Here is a 13,383-nt window from a genome sequence, read left to right on the forward strand (position 1 = left end):
AGTGATAGATATACTACAATATGTATGAATGTATTTAGTTGCATTCGTTAGAGTTGCATCGGTCGGTTGAGTCACTCGAGTAGCATGCGTGCGTATACATGTAAGCTATAATAATATTCTTCGTAATATCCCATCGGGTTTTCACTCAAACTATATATCGATTCGAATTCAAATGTACGGAAATTAAAAAAAAAAGAAGAAAATGGGCAATTGTGTACAGTTTTGCTATACTGCAATAGGTGTCGAGTGCGGAATATAGAACACTGTGATAAATGCATTCAATTTTAATTCAGTGATATATGATTACCTATAAGTATATATATCTCATGTCATGTTGTTTGATAGGTACTGCTTTTAAGTAAGGTAATTCATTTTACTAATAGTTAATACGGTAAATTGAATACATTTTCGAAAAGTACATTGCAATTTGTAGATATCATTGTGTACATAAATGTAATAATAAACATACAAGTTTCATTCTACTTATGGAAAACTTTGTATTACATTTTAAAACTTTAGCTATACAACAATTGCACATTTCATGCATTTTAAATTACAATATAATTTTGTGAATTTTAGAAAAAAAATAGCTAAAATCCAAACTTTAAATTCGTATTAAAATAAATTGTGCATATGTATTTTAAATAGTTTTACATATAAACGAAAATAACTTATATAGCATCTGAAATTCAATTTTCAAGAATTTTGATGCAGTGAATAATAATTTATCGACATTTAAAGAAAAAAATTTTCTGATGCCTATAATTAACTCGAAAAGAATCAAAATACTTTAAAAAAAAAAATACATTTTACATAGATAATGGTAAAACAAACAATTGATGGAAATTTCAAGTACTCGTATCTATGGTTATTGGTTATTTGTTTTTGAGTTATATTTAAAAAAAATATACACACATCATTGTAAAATCAATACATTTATCACCCCGATAAGAATCTAAAAGTTAGTTTTACATAAATCGTACAAATTATTCTTATATCACATTAGATGTCAGAGACATGATAAAAAATATTATTAACACTTGCATATTTTTGATTATATTATTCATGCAATTCACAAGTAAACTGTATATTATGTAATCATTGAACAATGACATAATAATACTCATGAACAAACGAAATTACTAATAACACGCAATAAACTAGTATATATAGAATTATTATAGATTATATATATACATAGATGATGACAATAACGATATTCTCGATATTTAGTTTTTTGAATAAATATATTGGAAATGAATAAAATTTATAATGTAATACAATAATAACAATTTATTAAAATTTTATTATGTCATCTTATACAATGTCGAAATACGAAGCGTATCACAGCAATATTATACATTATGCTTGGCTAGTAAAAATTGTTGCAAAAATATAATAAGAATTGCACCAGGGAATGATATATAATGAGTTTTAAAAATATTATTATTCGTGACCGTTCATACAACATTAATTTTATTTTCAAAAATAAAAATAAATAATCGTAATTTTTGCCTTTTATAGTGTATTTTTGTATAGTGCGCAATATACAATTTTACAATAAAGAATAAAACGCGGGATTAAATTTAATATAATAATATTTCAATCAAAATCTTTTACATTATAATATTATTATGTCAAAGTATTTTTTTTTACTTTTTAAAGATCTAACATTCTTTTATTTTAATTAAGAATGCGTTGGTATTTTAATAAACACATTATGAAGATTTAAAATTACATTAATAAACTACTGGGAAAAATATACCGTTTGATAACAAAACCCGTACCGTACCTATACCTACCTATAAAATGTAATTATTTTTTGTTTTTATCTTTTATATTTCATTTGAAATTATGCTAAGTGTTGTAAAATATTATAATATATTACATTTTTTAGATAATATGCACAAATTATTATTACAATATACCTACTATTTATATTATTTTTCAACAAAGTTTTAATTAAATTTAGATTTAAATACGAACTATATATGAATATTAATATGTACAGTTTGCAACAAGTCGTACAGAGGTGGTATATGGTTTTGTTTTAATATTCCCAAAAATTAGTATAATGCCTAAAAATTAAACAATGTTTACAATTAATATTATTATTAATTTATTTTAATAAAATTTATCATTTTTATGAATATTTATCGAATATATTTCTATGATGTAGTCTAGTCAAATATAGTGAAAAATTATGTATTTATTTACAACTTACTGAATAATTAAAGTTATTACTCTTTACACTTCATAGTAAGTGTTCATATTGTATGTACATACAAATATACAATACAGTATACGAGGTTAATATTGATTTTGTAGATAATCACATCGACAAATTATGTGATTTTTAATTCATTAAAAATATAAATATTATAATATGAATATAAATATAATTATCTATTTCAATAAATAACAAGTTAAAAGCTACACATTAGAAGGTTAATAAATCCGTAATTTTAATATTAATATTGGTAGAAGTTTTTCCGATCTAACCGCAAACAAAGTTCTATGTCCTTGTGTGTAATAGATTATTAATCCGTTGCATATTTCTTAATCCTGAGTTACAGTTGTCTAACTTTCCTACGTTCTGCGCTTGTCTTAATTTATAAGCACTTTACCATTTTTTCTCTCTTTTCTTTTGATCAAAATAGAAGTGCATTTATTTATTTTTCAGATCCTTTCAAGCGATTTAATTTTCCAAATGCTTACCTATGTTTTCTCTTATTAAAAGTCTATCTAAAGGGAGAATTTTTAAGCGTTCCAAGACCGCCCTCATCATTGTGGAAAATAAGTTTCACTTTACCCCGGTCTGCAAAAATGAGGCAATGTAAACCTTTATTTTTTCAACTACGGCAATAATATTACATAATATACCTAAAAATTGACGACGTACTAAAAGTTCATTCTTTAAATTTATTTATCGCTTTGCAAATTTTATCGTCCCGTAAACGGATAAAATATATAAATGTTCTATCTGCTAGATCTCCCGACCAAAAATATTCGTGCCCAGAGGTCTAGTGGAACAATTTGAATAATACATACCTACAATATAATATTGTACGGCTGCTACAACAGAACATTATAATAGATGACAAGAGTGAAAAAAATTCTATAGTAATTGCCATTCCATGATGCGATATCTCGTTCGATTTTTCTCTCCCCTCTCTCCCCATCATCGTTAATACTTTGATCGCCATGAATAATGCTAATGACGCGTAGACTGGTGTTATATATTTTTTCGATACAGATTGATTGTTATCGACAAAGACCTTTCGCATATATATATATACCTATATATATCCTGGTGGTTTATTAGCAAGAAAATCATCGTTAATAAAAATTGCTTCCATTGGCGGGCGCGGGTATCACAATACTATAAGCATACACGAAAATATAAAATATCGCATCGAATTAAAATAATAATAATTATTATTAAATTATTATTATTATTAACATGTTATAAAACGTTTCGAAAAGCTTAAGGGTACTTTCGAAAATATCCTTAATTATTAATTATACTGTTTAATAACAATAATTACGTTTAATTACGCATAATAAACATAATAATTATGACAAAACCATAGTTACGGAGCTACAGCCATTATTCACGTACGTATAGATATAATATTAATATTATGCATATATTATTATTATTATTATTATTACTGTACGACCAGCAACCTTCGTTCATATCTTGACGTTGGAATTTAACAACGAGAACCTTGAATCGTGAAAAAAAACAAAGATACACATCAAAGTAAACATTGTATATCAGAAAAAGTTTCAGAAATTACGTTTAAAAGCGTACACAAATTTGTTGGTAGTTTTTTTACTTTGACGAATAATTAATGGAAATTAGTACCTTAACACCGTTAAACCTTTTCGCGTATTACAATCCGTCCCCAACTAATACACTTCTTTGAAAAAAAAATCCAAAGTTGAAACTCACGTTTTTAATAATTCCCAGTGCTTATAATACCTACTATATACATTATACATCAACATTCAACATTATACTTTGCAGTTTATTAAATGCGTCCATAAAAATACGACGCAAAATCATATAGATGAATCAAAAAACGATTTAATGACATTATCCTATTATATTGTGACAATATTATTATTTTTGCACAACAATGCAAACATTATTTAACCATATTTTATTATTATAAGTTTCAAAAACGTGAGATAGATATTATATTCAATTTTCCATGATAACGACTTTGTTATTATAATATGACACGATAGGGAATAATTTTTTCGATAAATACACCTACTTAAAAGTTGAAAGTGTGCATTAACGGCAGAGCGACTAATGGGAAAGAAAATTATGACAATATACGCAAGCGGGCTTCCTCAAGTCATTTTGATAAACTTATGGAAACCTTGTGGTCACCAACAGCAACCAAAAACTTATAAATAATCAATTATTTAACGTTCCAATATTATGTTTTTTATGTACCTAACAATGGAATAAAACGAATTATCATATTTTTATTGTCATCACAATTATTTTGTAAAATTGCCAACGGACAAATAGAAGGGAAAACCGCTTTAAAAATAAGGTGACATTTGTAATCACATCGGTTTTTTCTCAAAACTGATTCTTTTTTGTATACATACGTGTATAAATTCGGTAAATTTATTTTATTCAGAAATTTATGTTCTTAAAAACTTAAGTGAGAATCGATTTTAATGATAATTAGTAATCATGGTTATTTTTGAGATACTGAAACCTCAAATTTGGGCAATCTGTCCCCCGCAGCGTTATTAAATGAAAACTATGAGTCAAATAACTTACACGTTTATAATATATTCGATGTGTTTATCTTTGTTTCGCTTTTAAGAATAAAATATTAAAAAAAAAAAAATCGTACATAATACTTATAATAAGCTTTTACGTAAGTAGGTATAGAAATTATTTTCAGTTTATTAAGTTATAGGTAGGTATTAAATGTTTAAAAGATTGACAATGTCTATTAAAACAATGTAAACTAAATTGGAAGTACAAAAAAAATTACGACTATCGCGTATGGGAGTGTGTGTATACTAATAAGAGTATATTGATTTTTAAAGGTCTCGGTGAAAGAAAAGTTTAACTTAATCTTATAAAATACGGGTAACAAGAGTAGAATATTTTAGAAGAGGAAATAATTGTTTTAAAATATCGTCATGATAATAATGTAATATAGGTAATAATAATTTGTATTTTCAGGGATACTTACAACAATATAAGTCATATAATATTAAATGGCTATAATCGGGAACGATTAGAATTTCTTTGATTATATCTGGATTTAATTAAATAAACAAATGCCATCGTATGATCTGTACCTGTGCACCGAAAAGTATATTATACAGTAAAAAAATTGTATAGTAAATTAATTATCAATTAAATTTTTCAATAAGATAATTAATACGTGAAAACCATTTATATACAATTACTCTCCAATAATTCAGGTTCATTCAGGTACATTCATATAATAATGTAATACTTGCCAGGGGATCGAAACGTGACGATAATTTAAGCCAATTTTAACGATATTTTCACAACACATATTATTATGAAAGCATTTTGGTTAATGGCGTACAATATGATGTACAGGAAGTTGAGCTTTTTAAGCTTATCGATACCATACAAATTAACTATAGCAGACCTATTTACAGCGTACATACAGATAAGCTTATTTTTAATTTTTTAACTACTGTGGGTTAATATTAGTAGGTATTATTTTATAAATTATTATATAAATAACTATTAGTGTTATTTAAATCTGAATAATCGTATAAATACTATTAGGTAAACGCATAATTACGTTAAAGCTTTAGCTGCATAATATCCGAGTGTGATTTATGTAGGTATTTTATTTTTATAATTTATGTCAGATAATATTATCATTGAGTGTACACATACCTAACGAATTTCATTAAATAAAGTGTAATACACTAATAACAAATAACGGATTACGGGTGATGTTCAAATGAATACTGTGATTTAATCAATTTTAAGATGAATATAAATTTAATTAAAATAAGTTAGGTTATATTTGAAAAACATTCATGACGATACTTTATAGAGAGCAAACTGCAGATAGCATAACACACAACTTAAATTCAAAAAAAACATACTGATATGCTATTCGTAATAAAATATATATGTTATTATATAATCGAATGTTTGAATAAACATGTTTAAAATAGTAGCTATAAAGACATAAAGTGGTATAATCAATTTTATTGTTATTATTATTATTATTATTATTATTTGAATACTAATAACTAATAAGTAATAATCATTTATGGTGCGCAATTCGTTTTATAAAACTAAAAAATTTACAGTTATTATAAAAAAGTATGACGTTCAGTCTTACGCAAGCAATATAACTACTTAGCAATAACTATACTGTCGATTTTAATTGTATTCAGTTATTAGTAATTTATTTCATGTAGGTGTTATAACATAAAGACAAGCATATATCACAATACCTATATATGAAAATATGAATTTGAATATTCTTAATATATTTTATGGTATTTATAATTATAATCAATATTGCATATTAAATAATCCATAATATCATAAGCTAAAATATTTAATTTTCACTATACGGTCACACGTCTCAACATCTGCCTAGGTAAATTAATTTCAACTTTAAATAAGATAATATTAAATATTAATACAGTCGTTTAATAAATAAGACACCATCTACATTTTTCCTTTAAAAACAAAATCCGACGATCAAATATACGGACAGTCCCCTTTGACATTAAGCCGGCTGCTCAGAGACAAATAAAGTTAAAACAAAATCAATAGTAATAATTATTGGTTGCGTACCGGAAAACGCGGTTGTGAACGGCGGAAAAACGGAAACCCCAAAAATTAGACCTGCCACCCTTACTTGTTAAGGTTTATGCCCGGATTTATGTATATATATATTGGTGTTTCGCGAACGCGCGGGGAGGGGGAGGGGGGATAAGGAGAATACAATTTGACTCCAGGAATAGCGTGAAATACTCCACACCTGTCCGGAAACCCTTATAATCCTGTTTTCATTACAAGCGGTCTGAGCGGGTACTTTTTATTATTATTATTTTTACATTTACCCCACAAGCGCACACAATGCGTGTCCGGATTCGACGTAATAGTATTATGGACAGACATCGTGTACCAAAACGTCACGGATTGAGAATAAGAAGAAGCAGAGCACCATGGTGCGTCCGTGATGTCCTTATATACGTTCGATGTTTCAACAATAACAATGATAGCAATACCCTCTTTCGCCACCCCCACGCCCTCTCTGCGACACACACCTCAGTCGCAGCGGAGCCGTCCCTGAATACACTACCTTGCATAGTAGTCAGGTGCAACTGGAAATGTCCGCGAAAAGGCACACCGACAATAAAAAGACACTTCTCACGCCCATCACACAGCTTGACCGAGACGCGACGGAGTCACGGAAGTGTTTCGGTAGACGTTGGGGGTAGGTATAATTCTATTATATCGTTCATTATTATATACTTGTGTATGTGTGTGTGTGTGTGTGGTCGTGTACCTACGATGAATTATTTTGACAAGATTTTGTAATAGACTTTTTAAAGCAGCGGAATTGAAATACTAATTATTATGTCCGTAAACCTCGCACTTTTCTGAGTGTTCATAAAAGGAATCGAAGGACACCCTATAGCATAAAATAAACATATCTTATATGAGCGTGTCTTAATAATAATTATATAATATTACAATAAAACACGTAAACAACATTAATACGTATTTTAGCATTTTCAATCACAATTATTCTTTTTTTCCATGTATATCCCGATGTAGGTATATTATAAACAAATACCTACATATTTTATTATATTAACCAACGACCTACATGTGTGTGTGTGTGTGTGTATTTTCTACGAACTAACACGTCAAACTAAACTTATAAGTAATATATTATATTATTTAAATTGGAATTAATATTCTCGTTAAACTGTATAGAAAATTTTGAAACTTTATTATGTATAAATGTATAATACATACTCAGTATTTTCATGAAATAACTTTATACGAGTTATTTACACATGAAAGAGTAGTAAAACGTCATAAAGCGATGATTTAATTTCGGACAATTTTATATACATCAAAAATGATCGTGTAAATATATTTATACTTTTATGTTATGCCTATATAAAAGTAGCATATTATGTTAATACGATTAAAAGTTATTGAAAATTGAAATATTATGTTGTGCTAAGATTCACCCTACAACCACGGGTCGAACGACACTACTGTATTATTAATTTATAAAAAAAAAAAAAAACCTATCAAGTTTAGTATTATATGTTGTAATTAGCACATGTTTAATTTTTAATTGTTATTTTTATAAATAAAAAATCACTAATTCCTAATAGACTTATAATTATAATTTACTATAATATTCATTTTTTTAGTAGCTTACGAAATTTTATCGTTGTTTCATACACTTTATTGAATGGTCCATAATTTTGTGAGAGTTTTAGTACTTGAATACCGTTAATTTAAAGTTCAGATTTCTATAAAAGTTTAGCACACCACTACAGTAGACATAATATAAATTATGTAGTGCGTATAATAATAGTAATGGATCGAAATCTAGTCGATATGCAGTACATTATACAATAATACCTAAAACCCATATAATCCCAATATGATCTTTAAAGAGTGATCACTAATCAGTGATCATTGATAAAAATAATAAAAATTTAAATAATTTAAATAAGAGAAAACAAGTTAGGATTTCGAACGGCTTTAATAAATGCGGTTTTAATCAAATATTTAATTTTAATAACATTATAAATATATTGTAGGTATTCAATCACATTTTTTTTTTTAATCGTTTTGTTTGTATTTTTTTCTAAATATATGAGACAATATATAACTAAAATAGTTTTAGAAAAAAAATTACTTATTTGTCAAAATGAAGATAATTATAACCGTGTTGAGTTGGCAAATTTTTGTATTGCGTCTTACATTTTAATTAAATAATAATAATGATTTGTAATTTATAATGATTTCAAATAGTATAAACAAAAATTCAATTATATTTTTCAATTGTAAATAATAATAATAATAATAATAAAAAAATCATAAATTCAAAGAAAATTGAAATAACTTGCGATAAAAATGATTAATTCTATCAAAACAACGTTATAAACAATATTAACTATAACATATTATTCTATCGTTTTTATAAAATATTTTTAATGTAATTTTAGCTTCAGACACCAGACATATTATAGGTATTGACTAAAACGTGGAGGAGTACAATCGAATCTGTCATGACTCTTGAACATAATGGCTTTAACGTAATATGTTAACAATCAAATATCAATCAACATAATATTAAATACATTATCATTTGTATTTCAATTTTAATAATAATAAACCAGCATTTTGATACAAACTGTATTTTTTCTGTAGATGCTAGTATTTAGTATTTACCTGCCACATATTACCTATAACTAATATAATATAGTAACAGTAAATCCTTACTATTTAAAACTATACGAAAAATAGAACAGGCGATATTTTAAACAATAAATATTTATAAAATATTAGATAAGGCTATAATTATAGTAAGTCGTTTGTAGATAATCTATTTATGTACAACAAGTTATTGATTGATTTCATTCGGTAGAATTTTGTGACCGAAATAACATTTTATTTTATTAATTAGGTAACCTTGAAAGTCAAGATGATGGGAAAAACTAATCCAAGACAGTTTCCATTAAATTTTTAACAGTGATAATAATGACGTTTATATGTATTATATATTTATAGTACGGTACATAATTTAATAAATGATCATAGTACAGTTAGTATAGTCATCGCGATGTACCTAACTATTTAACATCTAATCAATCCACAACATATTTTATATAGATCTAAGTAGTTCCAATATATAGCACAAGTATCATTATTCTAAATAGTTAAATACTTAAATTGTACAAACATTAAATACAACGAAGCACTTTATGCAAAGATGAAGAATTTTGAATTTTTCAGAAAATACAAAAGTCAAAAATATATTGGTTGAAGGTGATCGAAAACGATCGAAAACAGCTGAAGGGTACCAATTACCAAGAACCGAATGAAAGTGAACGAGGAATCGTGAATAAAGTAGATAAATATAGCTCAGCTAGTATAATATAATAATATATTTAATATACTACTGGTATACGTTCCGGGAACACTTTTACCGCAATTATTTTTAAGTTATTAATTATATTATTATACTTCAAAATATCGAAAGAAATGTTTTCCTCGAAAACTAATAATGGAAATAAAATTATTGATATTATAATTGTATTCCTTATAATTTATGATAAAGGTCCTACGAAGAACTCAAAGGGTAAACAAAATTCTAGTCAAGATTCGAGATTAAATAAAAATAATATTATACTGTTATCGTTTTAAAATTAATACAACAGTAGTAGTTACTATCAAAATTAATCCTAACCAGTATTAAAACCATATTTTTAAACTTAATATATTTTTATTCTATACAAATGTAAATTAATAATCAAAAAGCAGAAAACTACTTTAATACAGTACACTATCTGCTGATTTTTGCTTGGAATACATCAAATATTTCATAAAATTCATCTATAGAAAATTAAAACAATCACATTAAAAATATACCTAATATACATTTTTAAACTGATTGTATTCATACAAAATTAATTCGTTTTAATGTGCATTGTGCGGCTAGAGAAATTTGGTTTGAAAATAGTATTTTCATAATACATAAATATATTTTGTTAAACAACGATTTACGAATCGTACTTCTTATATTTTTAATTTAATTTGTCAGCAAAAAATATCCTTAAAAATATAAAATCAGATAGGTGTATTTTACAATACTACTCAAATATATTGTTGAAAAGCAAGAAAAATAAATCGTATCATCACATACTACGCATTGTTGCCGCACGACTTTCTTACTAGTGCAAACATAAAGAAAACTCCGATGAACTCTGTTGAGTTTAACTAGTTTAAATTGGCGTTAATACATTTGTTACATGTACACAGTAGGTATACAAAGCGAGGTACAACATGACTATATATTTATACTCTATAGTCTACATACGCAATCGAATGGATTTATTTGTAAGTAATAATAGTAATATTATGAATTGATATACCAATTGGCAATTACACATTGTAGACTACAGTTTTAAATTCGATTGTATAACACTGTCTTAGTGTTCTATAACATTGGTCATCGTGGAACAAAAAAAAAAAAAAAAAATTGCGCTATAATAAAATGTCATTCGGTTTATTTTTGATTTATACGCGATTAAATTATAATATTGCTATAAAACTTTAAATACGTTTCTGACAATAATAATTGAATACATCGTCGTTTTGTAAAAAAACAGGTTCCAAACTACACACATAACGAGAATAATAACGATTTTGATTTATGTGTTTTCATAAGACTATAAACATTTACGATTCCTGACGAATCGTCAACTTGATCTACATTTTACTGATTTTTGTTCTTATATAATAAAATATACGTGTATACGAGATCCCCCCAAACATTTTTATTTACTGACGAAATGAAAAATCAGCATTTTCCCTTTGTTATTTGTGCTGTAGTATGACGCGACTCCTTAACGTAGACTTGAAAATATTATGTGGGTACCTATATAACTACCGTCGCAACACAGTATTGCATGTTTAGCTGCAGAAAATATATATCATTTCTGTACTACAACCGTGACGTTTCGATAAAATATATATCTAAGCAAATAATATCATATTATAGTTGTAGGCACCTCAAAACTTACTGCCCTATTTATAATGGTCAAACTGTTGAGACTACTGCATGACTCGAGACTATTACATTTTGTAATTCATTACGATTACAATTCTCTTTATATAAATATACGAACATATAGGGAATATGATAACAAAAAAGCTTCTCCGAGTGCACTCGTTGACGAGAAATATTATTATGTTAATATCGTAGATATTTTATTGAAATGGTCTTGTCCACATCTTTTTTTTTATTACTATTATTTTCATAAGCCTGTTCCCAATAAAATGTTCCACTAGTGTTAGAACACGTATTTAAACACGTTTCATAGGTATGAGGCTTGACTATGAGTAAATCATTTTTTTTTCACATTGATAATATTGTATTCTATTTTATAATACAAATAGAATACCATCATTACGTATTGCTTTTGATACAATAAGAATATAACATAGACGTTAGATAGCAAGAAATGTTCAATGGAAATCAGAGAAATGTAGTTACTATTGATGATACTACTGCCTAGTGCCTACTGATACATTTTATGTCGTGCAGAACTCCAGAAAAATCGTCACAAATTTCTGCTGAAAATGAAATATTTTTTAACCGCGATTTTCATTCGTTCAAATCTAAACCGAAGTATAGCTACAAACTAAAACTAATGAATATAATATTTTCAATAGTCTATATACCTTTTTTTCTACAAACAAGAATCTCACGTCTTTTTACAAACTATTAAGTAAATGTTTTTGATTGAAAATATTAATGAATACATCAAAGTTAAAAGTTTAACGACTGGTTTTTCATACATTATTATACGTTTTTATTCTATTTTATTTCCTTCGAACCTATTAGTAATACCTAATACTTTTACTTATACTTGTACCTACATCCTAGGTTCAGACTTATTTTATAGACTGTAACTATACATAATAGGTAGTACACTCACTTTTACATAAAACATACGCATACCTATAATATATTTATATATGTAAATCAGATATATATAGGTTTGTCAAGTTAGTAAAATCTCTATTGTAATTATATTTATAAATTAAAAATATGAAATTTACCGATTAAATGGGTAGTAGGTACCCTGCCGATAATTATTACGTATATATTATATTATATCCTTATAATTAGGGTTCTGAATTTGAAATATTTCAAAGATGGAAATTTATTTTACTCTACTTGAAATATTTCAATGAAATATTGAAAAATATTTTTTCTTCTTTTAAACGTGTTAAGTTATAGATTATTAGACATAATATAATATTGATATTGATTATAGACAAAAAATATTGATAATAAATAACTAATCAGTTATCATCACACTAACCAAGGTTTACAAACTACTATAAACATGTTCATGGTTATAAATTAAACGTGTTAACTGCTTAAAATATGGTATATTGGTATTAATTATTATTATTCTTTATATTTTTTGGAGGTAAATTATGGCTTTGTTACCCATTATTGGCTACGTATCATAGATTTGTAAAATATCTTCTACATTGTATGTAAATATGTTACATATTTTCTATATTTCATACAATAAACCAACTTATAAAAATGTTCACTT

At 26.3% G+C, this 13,383-nt stretch overlaps 1 protein-coding gene across 1 annotated transcript in view; it reads right to left on the reverse strand.

Moving 5' to 3' along the window:
* Positions 1 to 13,383, reverse strand: part of LOC114126312 (alpha-mannosidase 2) — a 125,995-nt gene that overhangs the window by 111,349 nt on the left and 1,263 nt on the right. The window lies entirely within an intron of this gene.

Source organism: Aphis gossypii, chromosome 2, assembly GCF_020184175.1.
Source record: "Aphis gossypii isolate Hap1 chromosome 2, ASM2018417v2, whole genome shotgun sequence".
Classification (NCBI taxonomy): domain Eukaryota; kingdom Metazoa; phylum Arthropoda; class Insecta; order Hemiptera; family Aphididae; genus Aphis; species Aphis gossypii.